Raw genomic sequence first — 13,895 nt, 5'->3', positions numbered from 1 at the left:
TTTCAAGAAACCCCAAAATGTTCATTAAATCAAGAAGTTCTGCTTCCACAAACTACTGAAAATGTAACCACAAGCTTTGTTCTTTATTTATTATTTGCTCATGGTATGCGAGTGCACTGGCAAGGCCGCCTTTCCAGGCACTGCCAAGGCACAACCCTAACTACACTTGAGAAGATCTGAGCCAGCAGAACAAGGGCAGTGGGGACATGGGAACACCACCACCTGCAAGCTCCCCTCCAAGTCACACACCATCCTGACTTGGAAATATATTGTCGTTTCTTCATTGTCACTGAGTCAAAATCCTGGAACTCCCTCTAATAACACTGAGGTTAACCTCCACCACATGGACTGCACTAGTTCAAGAAGGCATCTCACTAACACCTTCTCAAGGGCAATTAGAAATAGGTGATGATCACATATAATTAATGAGTCAAAAAACCAACAAAACAAAGAGTTTGCAATTACTTTTTGATACCAAAATACTGCAACTGCAAATTGTTCCATCATTTGCTGTAAAGAAGCCTTTAAAAACAGAACGAAACTGGACAGACCACCTGGGATCGATCTCGGCACCAGATACAATAGCAGCAAACTCAGCCCTGTCAACCCTACAAAGTCCTCCTTACTAACATCTTGGGGAGAGCTGTCTCACAGACTAATCAAGCAACAGCCTGACATTGTCATACTCAAGGAACCATACCTTACAGATAAAATCCCAGATGCCACCAACCACCCTTGGGTATGTCTTGTCCCATCAGCAGGACAGACCCACCAGAGGTGGTGGTACAGTGATATACAGTCACAGAATCTTTACGGTGCTGAAGGAGGCCATTTGGTCCATTGAGTCTGCACTGGCTCTCTGGAAGAGAATTCTACTTAGTCCCACTCCCCTGACCAATCCCCATAACTTCACACATTATTTATTTTCAGATAGCAATCCAATTCCCTATTCAATACCTCGATCGAACCTGCCTCCACCACCCTCTCAGGAAGTTCGCTCCAGACTCCCACCAACCTTTGGGTGAAAAAAATAAATTTGTCCCATCAATTCTACTCCTTTTGCCAATGATTTTAAATCTGTGCCCTCCAGTTGATACTCTCTTGAGTGGGAACACTATTTTCTTGTCCATACTCCTCTGGATCTTGAATACCTCTATCAAGTCTCCTCTCAGCCTTATTTTCCCCAAGGAAAACAGTCCAAACCTTTTCAATTTATCCTCATAGCTACTGTTCTTTATCCCTGCAATCATTCTTGTGAATCTCCTCTGTACTCTCTCCAATTCTTTCACCTCTTTCCACAACCCGTGTCTCCGTGGGTTTCCTCCGGGTGCTCCAGTTTCCTCCCACTGTCCAAAGATGTGCAGATTAGGTGGATTGGCCATGATAAATTGCCCTTCATGTCCAAAAAGGTTGGGTAGGGTTGCTGAGTTACGGGGATAGTTTGGAGGCGTGGGCTTAAGTGGCGTGCTCTTAGCTTTCCCCGCTTGAAAGCTTTGGAGGATAAATTTGAATTGCCACCAGGGAATGGTTTTAGGTATTTGCAGGTGCGAGACTTCCTGAGAAAGCAGGTGCCGGCCTTTCCGCTGCTGCCGCCATGGGGGATACAGAATAGAGTAGTTTCCAGTACCTGGGTGGGGGAGGGGAAGGTATCGGATATTTACCAGGAGCGTTCGGAGGCGGAGGAAACTCCGGTGGAGGAGCTTAAGGGCAAGTGGGTGGACGAACTAGGTGGAGAGATAGAGGCGGGTCTATGGGCGGATGCCCTAAGCAGGGTTAATACCTCCTCATTGTGCGCCAGGCTTAGCCTGATACAATTTAAGGCAGTTCACCGGGCACACATGACAGTGGCTAGGATGAGCAAGTTTTTCGGGATAGAGGATAGGTGTGCAAGGTGCGCGGGAAGCCCAGCAAATCATGTCCACATGTTTTGGGCATGCCTGAAGCTTAGAGGGTTTGGGCAGGGTTTTGCTAAGGCATTGTCCACGGTGCTAAAAATATGGGTGGTGCCGAGCCCGGAGGTAGCGATCTTTGGAGTGTCGGAAGATCCGGGAGTTCAGGGGGCGAAAGAGGCCGACATTCTGGCCTTTGCCTCTCTGGTAGCCCAGAGATGGATCTTGTTAATGTGGAGGGACTCGAAGCCCCCGAGTGTAGAGACCTGGGTTAGTGACATGGCTGTGTTTCTCAGTCTCGAGAAAATAAAGTTCGCCTTAAGAGGGTCAATGTTAGGGTTCTCCCGGAGGTGGCAGCCATTCGTCGACTTTCTTGGGGGAAATTAAAATGTCAGCAGATGCAGTATTCCAAGGAGGGGGAGGGGGGGGGGGGGGGGGGCGAGTGGATTGTTGTTATTTGGTTGAAGTGTGTGAAGATTGGTCTGGGGGGGGAAATGTTCATTTTGCCATGTGGATGTTATTGTTTTTGTTAATGTTATAAAAAATTTCAAATCCTCAATAAAAATATTATTTTAAAAAAAGTGGGGTGCTCTTTCCAAGGGCCGGTGCAGACTCGATGGGCTGAATGGCCTCGTTCTTTACTGTAAATTCTATGATTCTATGAACCAGAGCTGGATGTAGTACTCCAGATAAGGCCTAACTAGTGTCTTATACAAGTTCAACATGATCTCTTTATTCTTGTACTAAATGCCCCTATTAATAAAACTTAAGAACTGCTTTATTATCTGATCTTTCAAAATCCCCTGCCATCTTCAATGACTTATGTACCTATACACTGAGGTCCCTCTGTTCCTGCACCTCCTTTTAAGTTTCTCCCTTTATTTTATACTGTCTCTCCATATTCTTCCTGCCAAAATGAATCACCTCACACTTCTCTGCATTCAACTTCATCTGCCACTTGTCTGCCCAATCCACCAACATGTCAATGTCCTTTTGAAGTTCAAGGCTATCTTTATCACAGTTGACATTCTCAATCTTTGTATCTTCCACAAATTATGCCCTGAACATCACAGTCTAGGTTATTAATATATATCAGGAGGAGCAGGCGTCCCAAAGCTGGCCCCAGGAGAACTCCACTGCAAATTTTCCTTCAATCTGAAAAACAATCATTTATCACTAGTCTGTTTCCATTCACTCAGCCATTTTCTTATCCAAGTGCCTACTTTTCTTTGTATTCCATGAGCTAGAATTATTTTCACAAGTTTGTTGTGTGGCACTGTATCAAATGCCTTTTGAAAATCAAGATGCATCACATCACCAGAATTGCCCTTATCAAACTCCTCTGTTACTTCCTCAAAATATTTCAGCATGTTAAACTTGATTTTCCCTCAATGAATCCATGCTGGCTTTCCTAAATTATCATGACGTGGAGATGCCGGCATTGGACTGGGGTGGGCACAGTAAGAAGTCTTACAACACCAGGTTAACAAATCTGTTGGACTTTAACCTGGTGTTGCAAGACTTCTTACTTAATTATCAAGTACTTGTCGAAGTGACTATTGATTTCCCCCCGAACTATAGTTTCCAGACGTTTTCCAACCAATGAAGTCAAACTGAATGGTCTGTAGTTGGTGGCTTTATCCCTGCAACCCTTTTTGAAGAAGGGTGTAACATTCACGATTCTCTAATCCTCTGGTACCACCCGTGCCTAAGGAAGACTGGAAATGATCTCAAGTGCCTCTGCAATTTCCACTCTCACTTGTATCCTTGGATACATCTCATCTAAGGTCCTGGTAACTTATCAATTTTAAGCAAAGATAGCCTTTCTAAAACCCTCTCCTTCTCAACTGTAAATTCTTCTAAATTCTTCATCATAGTCATCATAGAATTTACAGTGCAGAAGGAGGCCATTCGGCCCATCGAGTCTGCACCAGCTCTTGGAAAGAGCACCCTACCCAAGGTCAACACCTCCACCCTATCCCCATAACCCAGTAACCCCACCCAACACTAAGGGCAATTTTGGGCACTAAGGGCAATTTATCATGGCCAATCCACCTAACCTGCACATCTTTGGACTGTGGGAGGAAACTGGAGCATCCGGAGGAAACCCACGCACACACGGGGAGGATGTGCAGACTCCGCACAGACAATGACCCAAGCCGGAATCGAACCTGGGACCCTGGAGCTGTGAAGCAATTGTGCTATCCACAATACTACCGTGCTGCCCAAAGTGTATCAGTCTTCTAGTGTATCAGTTACCTCCTCTCTCATCTTGACCTGGGTAAGTATCTTCTTCCTTTATAAAGATAGATGCAAAGTACTCATTTAATACCTCCGCTGTTTCTCCTGCCTCCACATTCCCTTTTTTAAATCTTTATTAGCTCTACTCTTTCTTTTCCCTTTTATTACTTATATGCTTATAGAACACCTTGGAATTTCCTTTTGTGTTAGCTGTCAGTCTGTTTCATGCTCTTGCCTTGCTTTTCTTATTAGTTTTTTTCACTTCCCCTCTGGTCCTTTTATATTCAGGGTGATTCTCTACTGTATTTTTGATCTGACATCTGTCATATGCACACTTCTTCATTTTCACCTTCACTTCGATCTCGCTCGTCATCCAGGGCGTACTGGATTTATTTGCCCCACCTTTGCCCTTTAAGGGAATATACCTTGACATTGCCTACAGTACTTTTTCTTTGAAAGCGGCCCATTGTTCAGCCACCATCTTTTCTGCCAACATTTGAGTCCAACTCACTCGACTCAGCTGCATTCTCATCCCATCGAAGTTGACTTTCTGCCAATTAATTATCCCCGCTCAGGATTATTACTTATCCTTTTCCATGGCCAACCTAAACCTTGATACAATGGTCACTGTCTCCTAAATGTTCTCCCACTGATATTTGATCCACTTGGGCCAACTCATTCCCCAGAACCAGGGGCAAAGGTGCCTGCCTCTTTTTGTACTGGAAACATGCTGGTGTAGAAAATTATCTTGAACACATTCGAGGAATTCTCACCCCTCTTGTCCCTTTGTGCTATTCCTAACCCAGTCTATATTTGGATAATTGAAGTCTTCCAATATAATTACTCTATAATTTTCGTACATCTCCGTAAGTTCTTTGTAAATTTGTTTCCCTACATCCTTTCCACTAGATGGTAGTCCATATACAACAATAATCACTGTTATTGCACCTTTGTTGTTCCTTACTTCTAGCCAGAGAGATTCCATCATTGACCCCAGAACACCTTCTCTCTCCAAGGCTGCAATGCCATCTTTAATCAATGCTGCCACCTGATCCCCTTTTTCCTTTTCTGTCTCTCCTGCATCTTTAACACTCAATGCTGCCCTTCTTTAATCCAGGTCTCCATGATAACAGTAATAACATAATTCAATTTGTCAACCTGTGCCTGCAGTTTACCAATTTTATTAACCATACTGGGACCAATGTGCAAGTTGAGAAGGCGGAGCTTTCCTTGGCCAGTATGGGAATTGAACCGGCGCTGCTGGCCTTGCTCTGCATTGCAAGCCAGCTATCTAGCCAACTGTGCTAAACCGGTCGCCATATGCACACACATTAACCCTGATCTAGGCTTTCTTACTTTCCCCCTTACTCCAACCCCATCGAACGACTCACTATTGCCTACATTAATTCTATTAAACGTTCCAAGCATTCTATTTACCCTGATACTACTCTCTGAAATATCCTCCTTATCAGTTAAAACTTCTGTACTTCCCACTGCCAATTATTCCCCTCTCCACTCTGAATTTCTCCTCAGGTTCCTATCCACCTGCCAACAGCACTTGCTAACTTTCAAACAAGGCTATTCATCCCAATCCTGTTACGGTGTAGCCCGTCCTTCTTGTATAAGTCCCATCTGCCCCAGAACCGGGTCCCAAAGCCTCAGAAATCTAAAATCCTGTTTCCTACTCAATTTCTCCAGCCATGTGTTGAATTGCTCAATCTTCCTATTCTTATGCTCACTAACATGTGGCACTGGGAGTAATCCTGAGATTACTGGTCTTGAGTTCCCACTTTGTAATTCTGTTCCTAACTCCCTAAAATATGTTTTCAGGACTTCATTCCTTTTCTTACCTATGTTATTGGTCCCAGTGTGGACCACTGCCGCTGGCTGTTCACCATCCCTCAAAAGAATAAACTGCAGCTACGCTGTGACACCCTTGACCCTGGCAACATACCTTCCTGGAGCCACGTCTAATGCCACAGGATCCCTTAACCATAGAATTCCCAACACTACAGCACTTCCACTCTTCCTCCTCCCCTCCAGTGCAGCTGAGCCAACCATGGTGCCACAGACCTGGCTCTTGCTACAGTCCTCTAAGGAACCAAATCGCTCACCAGTGTCCAAAATGGTAAAGTGGTTAGAGAGTGAGATAGCCTCAGGGGATACCTGCACTACTTGCCTGTTTCTCTTAGATAATATGGCAGTACCCATTTCCTCTCTGCCTACTTAGCTACGGTGTGACCACTATCCATGTAATCCTCAGCCTTGTGGATGCACCATAGTGTCACCAGCCACCACTCAGGTTCTGCTACCTGGAGGTCAATTTCTACAGCTGGTGACATTTCCTGAGATGTAGTCATAGCGGGCACTTTCTGCTTGCATGACTTCCCACATCCCACAGATGCACATTCTACATGCCCAAGCTGCACTGACATACCTTAAAATTTAAATGTTTACTGCATTATGGTATAATGTAATGACTCACCTGTCAAGCACCAGTTGTCTCATCTGTGCCTACACTTAACAACCAATCAAATTAAGGGACTTCTGTGATGGCCCTTTTAGACTTTATCTGTAAAACCCTGTCTCTCTCTCCACTGCTGTATGGGCTCACTCTCCAAACTCCCACTGTTTTATGGGCTTTCTCACTCTGACCCTTGCATTGCTTTATGGGCTCTCTCTCTTTTGCGCTCTGAACTTCTGTTGCTTTAGGGGCCCTCTCTCTCTTTCTCCAAACTCCCACTGCTTTATGGGTACTCTCTGCTGCTTTATGGTCCCTCACTCCAAACTCCCATTGCTTTATGGTTCTCTGTCTCTGAACTCCCGCTGTTTTATGGGCTCTCTCCACTGCTTTATGGATTATCTGTCTTTCTCTCTCTCTCTCCGAACTCCTGCTGCTTTATGGGTTCTCTCACTCTTTCTTAAAAATATTTTTATTCAAGATATTTTCATTATATACAGAAAAAAGAAAATAACACCAGTAAACATCCTTCACTAACCACACTCCAGACACCCAAACCCCTCTGTCCCATTTTCTAACTATAGTAACAAAAGAAAACCCCCAAATGAACCCCCGTCCCTACATCCCAATGCAGCCCTTCATTGAGCTGCATTGTGCTCCGAATTCACTGGTTTCTTTTTCTATGTCTTCCCCCTTCAGTGTGCTCTTCTTGGATGCGGTCAGTTTCCCAGTGCTGGACTGATTAATGAGATCATCATTTTTACTCTCATGCCTTCTCCATGATATGTGGCACTACCACTATGCTAAATAGGATAGATTTTGAACAGATGTCAGAACTCAAAACTGGGCATCCTTTGGGTGTTCTGGGCCATTAGCAGAAGCAGAATTGTATTCAATCACAATCTGTAACCTCATGGCCTGGTATAATCCCCACTCTACCATTAGCACTGAACTGAGGATCAACCCTGACTCAATGAAGAGAGTAGGAGGGCATGCCGACACTAGACCTATCGAAACATGAGCTGCTAACCTGATTCAATATAGTACTACTTGTATGTCAACACCATAAGCAACATGCAATAGACAAAGCTAAGAAATCCCACAACCAACAGATCAGACCTAAGCTCTGTAGTCCTTCCACATTCAGTCATTTTTTTTTTTTTTTTTTTTTTTTTTTTTTATAAATGTTTTATTGAAAATTTTTTCCCAAACAACAATTTTTCCCCTCTTACAAAGCAAACGCAACAATAACAATACAGAAATTTTAAACAATACACAAGTAACAAAACCCCTTTATCTTTGACCTAAACTAAACCCCCCCTCCCCCCCCCCCCCCCCCCTCCCCCTGGGTTGCTGCTACTGGTCATCTGTCTTCCCTCTAACGTTCCCTAGGTAGTCGAGAAATGGCTGCCACTGCCTGGTGAACCCTTGAGCCGATCCTCTCAGGGCAAACTTTATCTGCTCCAGTTTAATGAACCCCGCCATATCATTTACCCAGGCCTCCAGTCCGGGGGGTTTCGCCTCCTTCCACATGAGTAGGATCCTGCGCCGCGCTACTAGGGACGCAAAGGCCACAACGTCGGCCTCTTTCGCCTCCTGCACTCCCGGCTCTTCCGCAACTCCAAATAGAGCTAACCCCCAGCCTGGTTTGACCCGGGCCTTCACCACCCGCGAAATCACTCCCGTCACTCCCTTCCAATACCCTTCCAGTGCCGGGCATGCCCAAAACATATGTGCGTGGTTTGCCGGGCTCCCGCCACACCTCCCACATTTGTCCTCCACTCCAAAGAACCTGCTCAATCTTGCTCCCGTTATGTGTGCTCTATGTAGCACCTTAAATTGAATCAGGGCTAAGCCTGGCGCATGAGGAAGAGGAATTTACCCTGCTTAGGGCATCAGCCCACATACCCTCCTCTATCTCCTCCCCTGTTCTTCTTCCCACTTTCCTTTTAGTTCGCCCACCGACTCCTCCCCCTCTTCCCTCATCTCTCGGTAAATCTCTGACACCTTGCCCTCTCCGACCCACACCCCTGAAAGCACCCTGTCCTGTATCCCCTGTGTCGGGAGCAATGGAAATTCCGTCACCTGTTGTCTAGTAAATGCCCTCACCTGCATATATCTCAAGAAATTTCCCCGGGGCAACTTATACTTTTCCTCCAATGCTCCCAAGCTCGCAAAAGTCCCATCTATAAATAAATCTCCCACCCTCCTAATTCCCAACTGGAACCAGCTCTGAAATCCTCCATCCATTCTTCCTGGGGCGAACCTATGGTTGTTCCTGATTGGGGACCCCACCAGGGCTCCCCGCACCCCTCTCTGTCGCCTCCACTGTCCCCAGATATTCAATGTTGCCGCCACCACCGGGTTCGTGGTAAACTTTTTAGGTGAGATCGGTAGCGGCGCCGTCACCAGCGCCTCTAAACTCGTCCCTTTACAGGACTTTCTCTCCAGTCTTTCCCACGCCGCTCCCTCACCCTCCATCATCCATTTACGTATCATTGCCACATTGGCGGCCCAATAGTAATCGCCCAAGTTCGGTAGTGCCAATCCTCCTCTGTCCCTACTACGCTGAAGGAACCCCCTCCTTACTCTCGGAACTTTCCCTGCCCACACGAAGCTCGTGATGCTCCTGTCTATTTTATTAAAAAAGGTCTTAGTGATTAGTATAGGGAGACATTGAAATACAAATAAGAACCTCGGGAGGACCATCATCTTAATTGCTTGCACCCTGCCCGCCAGCGAGAGAGGCTGCATGTCCCACCTCTTGAAGTCCTCCTCCATTTGTTCTACCAACCGTGTCAGATTAAGTCTGTGCAAGGTTCCCCAGCTCCTAGCGATCTGAATCCCCAGGTATCGGAAGTTTCTTTCCACTTTCCTTAGAGGCAAGCCTTCTATCTCTCTACTCTGGTCCCCTGGATGTATCACAAATAATTCACTCTTTCCCATGTTTAGCCTATACCCCGAGAAATCCCCGAACCCCCTCAAAATTCGCATAACCTCTATCATTCCCCCCGCTGGGTCCGACACGTATAACAATAGGTCATCCGCATATAACGAGACTCGGTGTTCTTCTCCCCCTCTAATCACCCCTCTCCATTTCCTGGAGTCTCTCAACGCCATGGCCAGAGGTTCAATTGCCAACGCGAACAACAATGGAGACAGCGGGCATCCCTGTCTTGTTCCCCTATATAGTCGGAAATACTCCGATCTATGTCGACCTGTAACTACGCTTGCCGTTGGAGCCCCATAAAGAAGTCTAACCCAGCTAATAAACCCGTTCCCAAACCCAAACCTCCTTAACACTTCCCATAAATACTCCCACTCCACCCTATCAAATGCCTTCTCTGCGTCCATTGCCGCCACTATCTCTGCCTCCCCCTCCACTGGGGGCATCATTATCACCCCTAATAGTCGTCGCACGTTAACATTCAGTTGTCTCCCTTTTACGAACCCTGTCTGATCTTCGTGCACCACCCCCGGGACACAGTCCTCTATCCTCGATGCCAGCACCTTTGCCAACAATTTGGCGTCCACGTTCAACAATGAAATGGGTCTATAGGACCCGCACTGCAACGGATCTTTATCCCTCTTCAAAATTAACGATATCGTCGCCTCCGACATCGTCGGGGGTAGAGTCCCCCCTTTCCTGGCCTCATTGAACGTCCTCACCATCAACGGGGCCAACAAGTCCACATATTTTCTGTAATACTCCACCGGGAACCCGTCTGGTCCTGGGGCCTTCCCTGCTTGCATGCTTCCCAGTCCCTTAATAACCTCGTCCACCCCAATCGGTGCCCCCAGGCCTACCACCCCCCGCTCCTCCACTTTCGGGAACCTCAATTGGTCCAGGAACTGCCGCATCCCCTCCTCTCCCTCTGGGGGTTGAGACCTATACAGTTCCTCATAGAAGGTCTTGAACACCTCATTTATCTTTCCTGCCCTTCGCACCGTGTCTCCCCTTTCGTCTCTAATTCCTCCTATTTCCCTCGCTGCTGCCCTCTTTCGCAATTGATGAGCCAACAGGCGACTCGCCTTTTCCCCATATTCATACCTCCTCCCCTGTGCCTTCCTCCACAGTACCTCCGCCTTTCTGGTGGTCAGAAGGTCAAATTCCGTCTGGAGTCGTCTCCTCTCCCTGTACAATTCCTCCTCCGGGGTCTCTGCAAATTCCCTATCCACCCTTAAAATCTCCCCCAGTAATCTTTCCCTTTCCTTGGCCTCTGTTTTCCTTTTGTGGGCCCCAATGGAGATCAGCTCTCCTCTGACCACCGCTTTTAGTGCTTCCCATACCACTCCCACAGGGACCTCGCCGTCGTCATTGACCTCCAGGTATCTCTCAATACACCCCCGCACTCTTGCACACACTCCCTCATCCGCCATCAGTCCCACATCTAATCGCCAGAGTGTTCTCTGCTCCCTTTCCTCTCCTAATTCCAGGTCCACCCAATGTGGGGCATGATCCGAAACCGCTATGGCTGAGTACTCAGCTTCTTCCACCCTAGAGATCAACGACCTTCCCAAAACAAAAAAATCTATCCGGGAGTACACTTTATGGACATGGGAGAAGAAGGAATACTCCCTCGCCCTAGGTCTAAGAAATCGCCATGGATCCACTCCCCCCATTTGGTCCATAAACCCCTTAAGTACCTTGGCCGCTGCCGGCCTTCTTCCGGTCCTTGAGCTGGATCTATCTAGCCCCGGGTCCAGCACCGTATTAAAGTCCCCTCCTAAAATCAAGTTTCCTACCTCCAGGTCCGGTATACGCCCCAGCATCCGTCTCATAAATCCCGCATCGTCCCAGTTTGGGGCATACACGTTAACCAACACGACCTCCATTCCCTCCAGCCTGCCACTCACCATTACATATCTACCTCCGCTATCTGCTACGATGTTCTTTGCTTCAAATGCGACCTGTTTCCCCACCAAAATGGCCACCCCTCTATTCTTTGCGTCCAGTCCTGAGTGGAACACCTGTCCCACCCATCCTTTCCTTAGCCTAACTTGGTCCGCCACCTTTAGGTGCGTCTCTTGGAGCATAACCACGTCTGCCCTTAGTCCTTTCAAATGCGCGAGCACTCGGGCCCTTTTTATCGGTCCGTTCAGGCCTCTCACGTTCCACGTGATCAGCCTCACTAGGGGGCTACCTGCCCCCCTCCCGTGTCGACTAGCCATTACCTTCTCTAGGCCAGTCCCATATCCCGCCTCCGCGCTCCCGCTCGCTCCCCCAGCGTCGCACACCATCCCCGCCCACCCACTCTTTAGCCATTTCCTTTTGGATTTCCGCAGCAGCAACCCAGTTGTGCCCCCCCCCCTTCTCCCTCCCTCCTCCCCTCCCCGCTAGATCTCTTTCTAGCTTGATTGCTCCCCCCATATTACTTCCGTAAGTCAGCTGACTTCAACTGACCCCGGCTACTCCTGCTCACTCCTCGACCTCCCCATGTGGGGAACTCCCATCCGCCTTGCGCCTGTCTTTTCGCCTTATTCTTTCTGGTGCGGGAACATCCCTTTACCTGACCCGCCTCTTATGGCGCAGCTCCCTTTCCCCTCCCCCTCCCCTTCCCCATTCTCCAACTATGTCCCGTCTTTCCCCCCTCACCGGCGCCCACATTTCCCCAATGTCTCCCCCCTTCCCTGTTTACTTCTCAATTAACTTCCACCGTAACATTAACAATAACATTTCCTGCAGCATCAGTCCCTCAGTTCCGATCCAATTTCTCTTCTTTGATGAAGGTCCATGCTTCCTCCGCCGTCTCGAAATAATGGTGTCTCTCCTGATACGTGACCCATAGTCTTGCCGGCTGCAGCATCCCGAACTTCACCTTCCTTTTATGCAACACCTCTTTGGCTCGGTTGAAGCTCGCCCTCCTTCTCGCCACCTCCGCACTCCAATCCTGGTATACCCGTACCACTGCATTCTCCCATCTGCTACTCCGCACCTTTTTAGCCCATCTCAGGACCTCTTCTCTATCCTTAAGGCGGTAAAATCGCACGATTATCGCCCTGGGTGGTTCTCCCGCTTTTGGTCTTCTCGCCGGAATCCGATTTGCCCACTCCACCTCCAAGGGGCCCGTAGGGGCCTCAGCACCCATCAGTGAGCTCAGCATCGTACTTGCGTACGCTCCACAGTCCACTCCTTCCACACCCTCAGGGAGACCCAGTATCCGAAGGTTCTTCCTTCGCGCTCCATTTTCTAGGGCTTCGATCCTTTCAGTACACTTTTTATGAAGTGCCTCGTGCGTCTGTGTCTTAACCGCCAGGCCCAGGATCTCGTCCTCAATATCTGTCACCTTCTGCTCCACCACACGGAGCTCTGTCTCCTGGGTCTTTAATGTCTCCTTGAGCCCCTCAATTGCCTGTAGCAACGGGGTCAGCACCTCCCTCTTCAGCAGCTCCACGCACCGTCTCACAATTTCATGCTCAGGCCCCCATGTCGCCTGCGCTTTCTCCGCCGCCATCTTGTACTTCTCTCTTTCTGACCCTTTGGTCGACGATTCCTCGCGCTGCAGCCGCCGCCGCCGGTTTTTTCCTCCTTCGTTTGGGGGGGACTCCCTTCTCACACGCCCCACACCGGGTTGCGTCGTCGAAAAATTCCCCGTTGAGGCTCTTAAAAGAGCCCGAAGGTCCGTCGGAGCTGGAGCCGCCGAAGCGTGCGGCTAGCTAGGCATCACCGCAACCGGAAGTCCCTTCAGTGGCCTTGATGAGGTCTTTTCACAGTTGTTCCCTCTGCTGCTAGAATTCACCTTTGATACAGGCCCTCAGGTCAGCTTGCAGCTTTAAGCTTGCCCTTCCCCCGCCTGCATGCTGGAAGAGGCCCTGTTTATCCTGTAGTTGCAGCCAAATCTTTCACTGTTTCTGCGTGTGTCTGGCAACCAAGAGACATACCCTTCCTGGGGGACACTGTCGGGGGAATATTGCCGCCTTCTTCCCACACCGGGAAATGTCAAACAAATGCCGTGGGGGCCCTGTAAAAGAGCCCAAAAGTCCGTTCCAAGCAGGAGCTGCCGAATATGCGACCTAGCTCTGCATAGCCGCACCCGGAAGTCTTCCACATTCAGTCATGAATGATGGTGGGCAAATGAACAACCAATAGGAGGAGGTGGCACACAAATGTTACCATCCTCAATGATGGGGGAGCCGAACACAGCAGTGCAAAAAGACTGAAGTATTTCCAAACATCTTCAGCCAAAAGTGTTGAGTGGATGATACATCTCGGCCTCATCCTGAGGTCTCCAGTGTCATAGATGCCACTATTTATCCAATCTGATTCACTCCATGTGACATCAAGAAATGGCTGAAGGCACTGG

General features: G+C 48.3%; 1 protein-coding gene across 7 annotated transcripts in view; it reads right to left on the bottom strand.

Annotated features, from left to right (window-relative positions):
• The window catches only part of LOC140389850 (RNA-binding motif, single-stranded-interacting protein 1-like), a 433,449-nt gene that overhangs the window by 345,918 nt on the left and 73,636 nt on the right, over positions 1 to 13,895 (bottom strand). The window lies entirely within an intron of this gene.

Source organism: Scyliorhinus torazame, chromosome 2, assembly GCF_047496885.1.
Source record: "Scyliorhinus torazame isolate Kashiwa2021f chromosome 2, sScyTor2.1, whole genome shotgun sequence".
In the NCBI taxonomy this organism is placed as follows: Eukaryota; Metazoa; Chordata; class Chondrichthyes; order Carcharhiniformes; family Scyliorhinidae; genus Scyliorhinus; species Scyliorhinus torazame.
Note: the sequence above shows the minus strand (reverse complement) of the source record. Positions and strands in the feature narration are given on the sequence as shown.